The following is a 12,305-nucleotide window of genomic DNA, read 5'->3' on the forward strand; positions in this document are numbered from 1 at the left end:
GTATGATCACCATGCAAGACAAATTTACCCCTGAGCAGGTGCAGACACAATCACATTTCTGTCACGTTTGCCAGAGCGCAAGATGCTGCATTCATCCTGACTTCATGTCAGCTGAAGGCGGACAAAAAATACGTGGTCTGGCATTGTCAGTCGTAGAGAGAAGAACAATATCTGACAGCAGAAAATCTACTAGTACACGGTTAGCATCAAAATTTGGGCTGATGAGGTATGTTTACATGAGATGTTTGCATCATATGGTTATGAGTTTTTGATCTGCTGGTGAATGCCCTAAAGACATACCATTGAATTAACACTCTCAATCAATCCAGTAAATCAGTGTCTGTAGAATAATAAGTAGCTCACCATCCTACCCCCTCTATACCATTCTGTCCCCATCAGAGATCTAAGAGCTTTCAGTCTTTTCTCCAACTGCAGGGAATCTCGCATATTTTATGTTCATGTCGGCAGTTAAATTATATCTACAGTAGAAGGGAGAAGGGCAGAGAAACTACAAACTTCCATATTAAATACAACTTCACACATGCAGAGGAGAAAATAAATCAGAAAAAAAAAAGTTAGGTTTACAGACATAGCTGCTTAGATTGCCTAAATGAGACAATATGTATTAGCTCATCTGGCAGTTTAGCATACTGAAATGAAACATAATTTGTAGTTGACGCCAACTGGCAGGAGACACACAAATGCTCGTGATAATTTTTGTGTTTGGTTAAAAATGGACTTCTGCCTTAAATTGTAAGGAAAATGAATAGGAGGCTTTCAGTCTACAAAGTACAAGATTTGCATATGCTACCTTGAGCTGCTAACTCACAGAAAAATGTCTTGAGTTTTTACAACTTAAAAAGACAAATCTAAAATTATGCCAGCTCAAATCTTCACCCAGCACCCCCATTTCCAAGAGCAGCCAAAAGCAGATGTCTGGGGAAGAGGATAAGAATAGTGTAAGCGTTTAGTCATACTTTCCCCAAATACTCTCCAGTCTCCAATAATTTGCAGCTCTGAGACTTTCAAAGCCAGAGGTCATGCTTATGTATTTAATAATCCCCTACAGACTATTTCTTCCATTCATTTTGTCCAGGCTCCCTTTGAATCAGTATAAATTTTCAGTATCCACCACATCCTGTGGAGTTACACAACTTAATGATATGTGCATGAAACAAAACTCCTCTTTTTGCTGTTCCGAACCCAACACCTGCTAGTTTCATTTCCATGTCCATCAGTCTTGTACTGGGAGAGACAACGAACAACTGATTCCTATCACCCTCAACATGCAGTTCATGTTTTTATAAAACTATCATCGCATCCCCAGTTGTCTCTTCTCCTCACCAGCTTAACTGTTCTTCGTATGGAAGTTGTTATGCAACTCTGATTGTCCCTGCAGTGAACAGAAAAATAAAATATACGTTTAGTCTTTCTACTATGGCCTTACCTCCCTGAATGTTCTTTTTATTCCCTGATAATCTGTTGGCCCTACAGACTCGCTGTAGCAGGCTTCCTGCTCCTCAACTTATTCCTCTAATTCTTTTCTAACCTGCCTTCTTATGGACATTTAATTCTGCCAGAGTTTGACGTTCCTGCTTTCCTCTTTCACACAGGACTGGTACTTTTTTAAGTACACTACTACCCCGGAAGTGCATTTTTTCAACAAGCTTTTATTATACAATTAGCTAGTGTTAATATTACATGAACAGACAAGGACGGAGGCCAACCATTTCTTGTAAAAATATTTACCTCCATCACCTGTAAATTAATGGAAAGCCTTGAGGTGAAAGGAGGTTTCCCTCTGAGCATTAGCATTGGCATGAATTGCTTTCCCCAGTCCATGGGACTACCAGAAATCTAATGAATTTTTCTTTCCACAGATATTCAATACACATGGCTAATTTAAATCACTTGCTCTACAAGGAAAATACTTTGTCCTAAAATGTTCTCTTTCCTCTACATTTCCTTCCCTGAAAGGATAATTACAAGCAAAAAAAAAAAAAAAAAAAAAAGACACTTAGTTAAAAATTTCTTCCCCCTTTTTATGTAAAATTTCCAAAGAATATTTGTTTCAGGATTTTCAGGATTTGTATGATGAGATAAAGGAAGCTATTCTATTACCAGACAACGTTAATCTAGAAAAGGTAGCATGCTTAGTAGAGGAAAATACAAGAATTCAAAATGACAAACTGGATGAATGACCTGAAAAAACAATGTCATCTTCAGTAAGAACATATACAAGATGCTACAGTTAGGCAGAAATAACCAGCTATAAAACCACCAGTGAGAACATCTTAGAACATGCGTCCTTGGATGAAGACCTGGTGGATCACTGCCTGACTATGAAAGAGAGCCACAGTGCTGTGAAAAAGACATGTGTATCAGTAAGTATGAAGATGATCCCATTCCGTTTTATTCAACATCATTAAAACCCCAAGTGGAATACAGTCTTAACTTGGACAGAACAAAATAGATGTGTAATGGAAGATAACCCAAAGAAAGCAACAAAAATAACTGGTGTACAGAAAATAGCACATGTGAGGTCAAAGAACTGAGCTTAAAGAAATAGCAGGCTATGATAGTTGAGATGAAAAATAACAGAACACATTGTAAACAGAAAAACAATTCTTTGTTTTGTCCAAGACAGAGGCAAGACGAGCAGTTATGGTGTTAAACTACAACAAAGGTGTGAATTCAATAACATGAAAAGAAAATTTTGTTGTGACATGATGATGTAAGGGAGACTGATGAGTTCCTCAGACGAAGTCACATACGACAGATATGGATGATCTTAACCTGAGGCAGATTAATGGACCAGATGACTTAATAAGGCCTCTTCCAGTCCTGTCTTTTTATGATCTTTTCCTTGGGACCTGAGGCAGAATCTCTTCAGTGATTTAACAACAACAACAAAAAAAGGGGGTGGGGGGTGTGTGTTACAGGGCTACCTCAGAAAAAAAAAAAGTTTACAAAAACCTGTTCACACAGGAACTATTAATTCAGACCCTTTCCCTGCCCAGCTCCAAGAAGCCTGTGGAAAGAAAGGAAGACTAGCAGCCAAGAGCTGGAGAAATTGTGCTGAAAGCATAGACTTCTATTATCTGACCTTCCCTAGACATTCTTTAAATGTGGCTTGGAAGCAGACGCGTACTCTGCAGAATACAGTGCATATGTGCAAGCACGACACTCCTGATGAACCCTGAAAGCAACAGATTGCACATCTACTGTGCAATGCATCCAGTGTGCAACAAAAAACCTAGGTAAATTCTGCTGATATGGGCTGATCAAGTGCCAATGAATCAGAACATTCCTAAGGCTCTGTTTTAGATTGGACTTTCACTCTTTCACGTTAACATGTCCCATTCCTGCACTGAGCAAGCTCAAGAAAGGCTGGATATTTCTGTACTCAAATTTGGCTGCGATGAAAGGCAAGCTCTAATTCAAGCTGTCAGGGCTGTCATGGAATGCGGTCTGGGTCACTTAGATATAAAGATTGGTTGAAGGTAATTACACTGATTTTATGCAGTCATGATCATGACTAATGACTGAATAAACATGTATGCACAACACAAACCTCATGCACATTTCTGCAAACTGGATACCTCTGCTAAATTATCTAGCATCTCAGCAGAGCAATCAGCTGGGCAGTCTGTGGAAAACCTTGCACACCAGCTGTCATGTACTATGTCTATTAGTAGCTTAAAGAAAACCTATAACAGAGAAAAAAAAGAGATCTTTGTTAACTCTTGAAAGGTAAACCATACCAGAGCAACACTGTCTTGAGAAAAAACAATGCAGAGAGAGAAAGGAGGCATAACATTGGATGAAACTTTCTATCGAGCATAAAACCGTAATTTCATTGTCATGCCAAACTTGGCCCACCACTTAATGTTGAACTCCTATGTTAAAACAATTTTCTAAAAGCACAGAAACAAATCCACAAATATGGCTGAATTTAAAATTAACATTTGTGCAACTAATCTCAACATGTAAACACTATAAAAGAATACATTACCCTATTTAGACTAGAATGTACGTTCGAAATTTTCTTGTAAACTTTAACATTATTCAGGCTTGCCTATACAGAATAATGCTCAGGTTCTATAAGGTGTCTGTTCTGAAATACAGTTACAATAGCTAAAATTGTCACATTGATCATGTTTACTTACTGCCTTATTTTGTGAAATAAGTCCATTACATAGAAGGCTAAGAGCTATAGTTATTTGCAGGAGATACCCTCCACCATTTGTATTAGAAGCACAATTCAATATGTACTGAATAGTTGTGCAGAAAGATGCTGCCATTATTTGCACACAAAGAACTCTCTTGAGAAATTCTGTACAAATCTTGCTTCAGTAAACTCATCATCTGACGAACTGTCGTCTTACCTGCAGCACCTTTCTTTTACAGGCACTTTACTGCAGGAACCGTAACTATATTTACAGCTCTACATATATGTTACTTAGATAACATTTCTGGAAAAAAACCCACGACCCCTATATATGAAAATATTTTTTGTTACAGCTTTCCCTCTATGAAATTAGTCTTTGCACAGGACATATCAAAGCAATACACACACACTAAGACACAAAACAAGAGTACCTAACCATTAAAATAAAGCTGCTCTCAAATGCATTTGCCAGCATATAAAACCAGTGCAGTAACACCACCACGCACTTTAGTGATGAGGTCAGGTTTTGACACATGAAAGTTCAATGAAAACTCTGAAAAACCTGTTTATAATGATCCTGGACATAAGCCTGCAAGCTGCAATTCACTGACCTATGTAAACTGATTTGGCTTTCAGATAATTTCCTGGTGAATACTATTGCAAAATCTATAAACACAGATGGCACCAACTGGCACCCTATCTGCAACCCCAACAGAAGATCAAATACAGAGACTGAATTTATCCTTCCACATCACAAGTGATTCTTTCCAAACAGGTTTAAGGGATTATGCCTGGAAGCTGAAGCAAAAAAGTTCTGTCACAGCTACCCAAGGTCTCAGCCACCCTGAGAAGTTGCACTGCTCGAATTAAGCTGGTTTAAAAACTGTACAGCTCTTCATAAACTGATGCAACTTTCAGTTCAGACCAAGCCCAGGTTATAATTGCTACAATTATCATGTTGACCATTTCTATTAGCAGTAAACTTACAAGATGTTTTTCTAAAGCATCGTAACAGAAAAACCTACTTGGGATCAAAAAGAATGCTGCAAAATGAAGAGGCCAATAACTTACAGTTGAACTTTAAAATAAGCATGAATTGCACTGTTAAAGCCTACTATATGATTTTATCTGCAAAACTTATGGTTATTCATCTGGAACAAGTGACAGCATTACTCCCGTTACTGCTGAATTGTCATAAACAACGCATGAGAATACATACAACATGCGCAACACCGGGTATTAGCAAACATGAAGGTCAATTAGCAAACTCTAAAGCTAATTCAAACCCAAGACATTTTCACCAATAAGATATTAGATACCATGTATAAAACATTAATCCAACAATACCCCCACAGTCTTTAAGATAATAAGACAGTATTAAGACAAAGCAATGTGAAATGGAGCATTGACACCAATGACAAAGGAGGCTGTATAGCTGCTTTGGCAATATTGCTTTGTTGATCTATTCTGAGCACTAGAAGCTGTATAAAGGTGAAAAGATCTGAAAATCAGCTTAAAGTAAGGCTTCCTTGTGGTTCATTATTATAGTCCTCTCACTGGCTGCAACACAATATGATGCCTTCTCCAGGACATTTTTTCCTCTTTTTATAGTATTCCATTTTCATGGTTTATTATTTAGTTTACATGCTTTCAATGTGGGCCTCAAAGAAACCCTCAAAGAAAACCCCACCCATCAACATTTAAACCAATATAAATAAGAAATGTTTTAAGGAACAAATATTGCTGCAGGACTCTGCTCATGCAGCTATGTCTTAAACATTCTGGATTCTCCTTTGAAAAGCTCACATCTAACTCTACTATACAGCTACAAGCTGAGAAAGATAGTATGATTATGAGGACCAGACAACAAGAAAAACTGGAAAAATTAATCGTTAGCAACAGACTGATTTTTTTTTTATTACATATGCTAAATGAGAAACTGGACCCCACTGATAGTGTGGACAGCACAACAGTCTCTAAATATCTCCTGCTGTGATTTGTTTGTGCTCAGTCATGGAAAAGATAATTGCCCAATTGCTATACATATTCCCTGAGTTTAGAATTTCAGATATATTCCTGATCCACTCACACAGATCGGGCATATTTGCAGTCACTTTCTTGCTTTTGCAGCAAATTTATAATTTAATTATTTTTACATTGTGGATTTTGTTTTCTTTGGAATTATCTTCCACAAAATTATCTTCTAGGAAAACACTTCTAGGAAAATTGATTATTCTCCAATTAACTGGTGTTGAAATGCATATCTCTGGCTTATGTCTGACCTCCTAAAGTCTAAACATAGGGAGAAACAAAGGCAATTAAAAATTTTTAAGATCTCAGATGAGCAGTGAAGTATTTTCCAAAATGCATTAACTACTTTCAGTAATATAACATGAAAATGACTGAAAACCATTTGCTTTACTTAGAAAACTGTATAAAAATAAAATAATAGAACTGTCATTTACACAGTTTTCAAAGTATCTGACCATACCTCCCCAGTAATTTTAGAAGACAAGCAATAACACCACTAGTTTTTTACCTGGGCTTTACAAAGGCCCCACATTTAGCTTAATTCCTGTTCATCTGTATGTAGGACAAGGATTTTGGAAGAACCCTGTTAGTTCCACATTTCCAGGGCAGATTTTAGACACCATGACCCAGAAGAATCCTGTCTATTTTTGTGAAAGCTGTAAAACCAGAAGGGAGAAATAATCTAAGCAAAAGTCTTTGGCATCATTTTAACAGACTCGTCAGCTATAATCACATCAGCAACTGTCCCTGCATCAAAGAAAGGGCTCTGAGAGCCAGTAACACCTTCCAGCCGCTCACCACCTCTGCCCTTGCTCCCAAGTGAGTTCACAATGTTGACACGCCAAATGATTTATCCCCTAGGCAGAAAGCAGAGATATGGGAACTGTTGTGGGGGAAGGGAGGCACTGAAAACAGAGAGGAAAGCGGCAAATGGGAAGACACAGAAAGCCCCTGTTCATGGGGAAGGAAGGAATGAGGACACAAAACAAATTCTCTCATTGCCAAAAGCCACCAGCAGTTCAGGAGTTGATCTTTGCTCTCCTATCCACAGGCTGGATGGTGCCAAGGGTCAGCCAACAAGAGGAACCGTGTGTGCTTGTGCCTATGTACAAATACACATGCGCGTAGGAAGCAAGAACAGTTAGGGACAGCAGAGCAGCCATCCTCAACCCACCTCCAAGCTTCACCAAACAGCTCTGGGATCATTGCATGGCAAGGGGGATGCCCAGACGCTTTGGTGAGGACGACTACTACATGAAGGGACTTTTTCCTTTTCGTCTTATAACGAGTTGGCTTTAAGATGCTGAGGGTGAAATTCCTAGAAACTGTTTGTTGCCTACAGTGGATAACACAGAATCTTACATCAGCAAGGAATTGCCATCCCGTGTTCAACATGTCCCCTCATCACAACCACCGCTTCTTTTTTACTGAGGAGCCCTCCAACTGGTACTGGATTTTTAAAAAAGGAGCAACTTCTGGAAATACAAATTTTGATGAATAATCATTGTGCTCTTCACATCACTCAGAAAAACAATGAATCCCCCTTTTCATCTAATTATTATTTAAACAGTAATGTCTACACCATACACAAAATATTGGCTTTCTTCCCTGGTGCCAGCTATACAGTCACCTGCACCCCAGCCAGGTTCTGCTGATGCAACAGCATATAGCACTTAGTATGTCATTGTCCTACTGTATTACAGAACACTGCAAGCAATTTTCACAGCTACAAGCTATAACATGAAAAAGGATCATGGCAGTTATTGGCTTCATTTCAGTCTTTGCCGGCTGTATTCCTGATCCAAATGTACCAGCCCAGCACAATCATGTATGACTTAGAAGATGTGGAGGCATATGCTTTGATTAATTAGGTTAAAAAAAGGACTGTAACATCCTTATACAGAAATGTTGTGTCCTGTCCCAGTGATTTATACTCTTAAAAGCAAATGACACACTACTGTTACTTGCCTGACATGTGGGTACATCATCACGCAAGCATTTCCCAGAATGCTTAATAAAAACAGATGATTAACTAAAAAAAGATAAAGTGGGCAATTTCCAACATACTGATTAAACCCACTCATGACCCAGACAGAGGACACTTGTGAAGAAAGCAGTGACATGATTAAAGCTGGAGTGGCTGCAACTAGCATATGCAATGAAAATTGAGGAATGGTCCCATGAAACTGTGTTTGAGATAAAACCTTCTCAATAACAACTGTCCTAACAGAGCAGACTGACAGTCTGCCTATATCCTGCATCTAACAATGGGTGGACATGGAGAAAATTCTCAAGAAAGTGCCAGAGATTAATTGGGATTATATCTTTGTAGTATGGTCTTTTCAGAAAAATAAATTGAAATGTTGATTTTGGTGTCACTGACATTTTCTAATAAGCCACTTTTTGTGCACAGCATGTATTTAGGCCCCAATGAGCTACAGCTCTACAAGGGTTCTGTGACTAAAGCAAACCCCTGACAACAATGGTACTCCGTGCAGGTGTGAGCTTCCACTGCCAGAACCCACTGCAGGAGTGGGACTGAGCAGACGCTTACATTAAGGTATCTGTAATGGTACCTAGGAATGTTTCCCTAAGAAAGCCCAACTTTATAATTAACATATATAATATTTTCTTCTAGATGAGGTCAGCTAGAGCTTTTTAATTGTTTTCAGTTATTCCTAATAACACATCTCTCATCGGGATGCACACACTCGCAGCATCTTGCCTTCTTACTTCTGGCTTGGTATAAACTTGCTGCGATGGAGCAACCCGGCTGCTCAGCCACCAGGTACCGGCAGCACGGGCACTTGTCTGGACACAGCGCTGCCAGCCCGTGTTGTTTTACTTGACGTTGCTCCAGCACACCCGCAAATTCTGTATTAACAGATTCAACCTCAGCGGTGTGTTACTGAGTTTCTTTGGAGCAACGCCTAAAGTACCAACAAACCTTCACAGGTAATTTGTGCCATCTGCTTCTTGCCCTTTCCTGAAGGGCCCTGCGAAACAAAATACCCTCGCGTCCCTCCCCGCCCCCCCCCAAAAACCGAACCCGGAAAGGCGAAGGGAAGGAAGGATACACCGGAGGGGGAAAGGCGCCAGGGTGAGCTTTGAACCCTCTCTCAGGGCAGAGAACCCGGGCAGCACGCTGGGGAGAGGCGCGGCCGCCGCCGGCCGGAGAGGCCCCAGGTACCGCGGCCGGTGGGTGCGGGCCTGGCCGGGGACAGCCCGGCTCCCGCTCCCACCCGCTTCATCGCGCTCCCCGTCCCGCACCAAGCCGCCGCCGCCGCTCCACCCGGCGGCGACCGGCACCCCGACAGCAACCGCGACCGCTCGGTGCTGCGTCCGTGTCGGCCGGGCGGGACCCCGTCCCAGCGTCGCCGTTACAGGGAACCCCCGCCCGCTGCCGGGCGGCGGGAGCCGCGTTCCGCCGGGGCTGGCTGCTCCGCGGCACCTCCGCATTGGAGGGAGCGAGGGAAGGAGGCAGCCCGGCGACTCCGGGCGCCCTGCCGCCGGCCGGGTCGCGCCCTGGCTCCCCGCCCCTCCGCGGGGAAGGGGCGAGCGAGTTCCCTACCGCCCGCCACGCCGCTTCCCCGGCAGACACAGGCCGGCTCTCGCCGACGCCACAGCCCCATCCCCCGCCGTTACCTCCGCGCCCTGCCCCGTCCCCCTGCGGCGGCTTCCCGGCCCGTCCTGAGGCTGCAGCCCGGCCGCCGCAAGGGCAATGAATGGAAACGCGCCCAAGCGCTTCCCTCCCTCCTGCGCTCTCATAACTCCAGCGGTGTCGCCGCCGCCGCCTCACCTCCGCCGGGCACTGGCGGCTCCTCCGCGCTGGGGCTCCGCTCCTGCCGCCGCCTCCGGCCCGCGCCCCGCCGGGCTCGCCCTCGCCGGCTCCCGCCGCGACCATGCACCGAGGGAGGAGGAATGGGATTCCGGCGATCGCGGACCCGGCCGCCCCCAGCCGGAGGGAGGGAGGGAGAGGCGGCGAGGGGCGGGGAGGGACGGGACGCGGCCGCCCTGCCCAGGACCGGCCCCCTCGCACTGACGTCCCCGCTCTCTCACCGCCGGCCGCGACAGGGTGCCCGAACCCGGCGGGGAGCGCCCGGAGAGGGGCCAGGCGGGAGCCGGGCGAGGGGAGGGCGGGAGGCCCCGTCCGGCCCGCTGGGGCCCGCCGCGGTGGGGCGGGCACCCGGCACCGCGGACACGGGCGGTCTGGTGCGTCCCGCCACCCCGGTCAGGGTCACGGCTGTCCCAGCCGCCTGGCCTCAGGGGAGGGACCCTGGAAACAGCCCACATAAACGCTGGTCCCCCATCCCGGCGGTTTAAATAACCAAGGGTCCTTCAGCTGCCCCCTCCGACGGCCCTGGCTCGGGGCCGGCAGCGGCCTGCACGGCGGGCAGCCTCAGGGCCTGTGTTGGCCGCTGCGCTTCTCACGACCATGAATCTGCCCCACCGGACATGCTTGTGCAGGATGCATTGAGCAGAAAGTGGTAAACACCAACTCTCCCCATTTCCAAACATTTCTTAGTCTAGACCTTCTGAAAAAAAATGCAGTTAATACTTACACAATTTACATTGCAAGAAAATGTCTCCAAAATTGCCTGCAAAGCTTTTTGAACATCTTACCCTCAGAACAAATAGTTTCCCACCAGTCTCCCTTTAAAATCCCTGTTACTACTCTCCCAGTTTCAAAGCAGCATCCTGATGACCCCAGCTTTTCAAGGTCTTCATAATTTTTAAAGTGTCTTAAGATGTCTAACATTAAGCACATGCATGTCTCCTAGCATCTGCATAGAAAATTATGGTTTAGGCTCGGACATGCCTCCGCATGCCTCTGCTATTCCCTGCTGTTGGGCCCTCATGTAATACGCTGATAGTTGCAAGTGGATGACAGGTGTCTAACTTCATAGAGCTCTTCTCAATGTCAGCTTCACTTGCTACAGTGAACTGGTTGTTGGAGTAGATAAAACCAGCCACTAAGTGGGTCAACAAAATAAATCACTCTGGGTATCTCAGAGACATAAATGACGTGCTGCACCAGTGCAAAACCTGATTTGCTGCAGCTAGAACTGTCCCCCTCCTGGGAGAAAGGAACTCTCTTTTCACAGCTATCAGAACGATATCTTTCACAAACACTGCACTTACTTGGAGCTATGGTTTTGGCCTGAATTACTCTTTCACTCTGATGATAGGGAGGGATCAATGCAGGCTGGCCCTGCTGACTGCTGGAGACTCCAAAGTCTACACCTGTACAAGGGCACACTCCATCTGGCTGGGTCCAGTTGCTGGGTCTGTGCCTTTTCAGTTAGTGTCTGCTGCTCAGAAAACCAAAAGTCAGTTAATGTTTTCCTATGCAGGAGGAAGAAACAAGCACAAAAACCCAAGAATTATGTTCCTGTGGCAGAAACATTAAAAACATACGCAGCTCTCTACACTTATTGAAAAGAGAGCATATGCTTTCATGTCTGATTATTGTCCAAATTTGTATCCTTATGTTACTTTTCCCCTTTCTTTCTGGACCAGCAATCAAATGAAACATTCTAAAAAAGTTTTATTAGAGACATTTTTGTTTGTTCCCATTAAAGACTCTGGAAATTCATTTTCTACAAAATAAGGGTGTCTTTGTAAAGCTGAACTCTCTGTGACCTCCAAGAGCAGCTGCTTTAACATACAATAGGAGACAACTCAATAGGCCTGTCCAAAAATAAACATCTCGTCAAGGAGTATTTTAACCCTAGAGACTTCACACAAATACAGCAGTCACAATGTTACTTGATAATACAAAATGAATGTAATAGATGTTATTAATTTTCAAAAAGATACAAGACCTTTTGCATTCCAGTTTTTGAGTGCACTTTGAGCTAGTCTCAGTAACAGATGACTCCACTACTTTCAGATCAGTGTTTTCCGAAACAGATAAATGCCCCATGCCATTTCAAAAGGATGTGTAAGAACCATGATACTCCATCAATGACATGAAACCAAGAAGTATGAAACCTGCATTGCAACTATTCTTGTAGCAAAGATCAGTTTCCTCACTGATCATCTCTTAACTCCAAAAGAGATAAAGTGCCTATTGATTTAATAAAGCTCACCTAGAATCAAA

At 43.5% G+C, this 12,305-nt stretch overlaps 1 protein-coding gene across 1 annotated transcript in view; it reads right to left on the reverse strand.

The window, feature by feature from the left end:
* Positions 1–10,120, reverse strand: part of LHFPL2 (LHFPL tetraspan subfamily member 2) — a 126,816-nt gene extending 116,696 nt beyond the window's left edge. Inside the window, exon 1 of the mRNA XM_075078707.1 lies at positions 10,002–10,120. The gene's annotated coding sequence lies outside the window, so the exon portion shown is untranslated. The remainder of the gene's footprint in view (positions 1–10,001) is intronic.
* Between the last annotated feature and the right edge of the window lie 2,185 nt (positions 10,121–12,305).

The sequence above is a fragment of the Phalacrocorax aristotelis genome, chromosome Z (assembly GCF_949628215.1).
Source record: "Phalacrocorax aristotelis chromosome Z, bGulAri2.1, whole genome shotgun sequence".
Classification (NCBI taxonomy): Eukaryota; Metazoa; Chordata; class Aves; order Suliformes; family Phalacrocoracidae; genus Phalacrocorax; species Phalacrocorax aristotelis.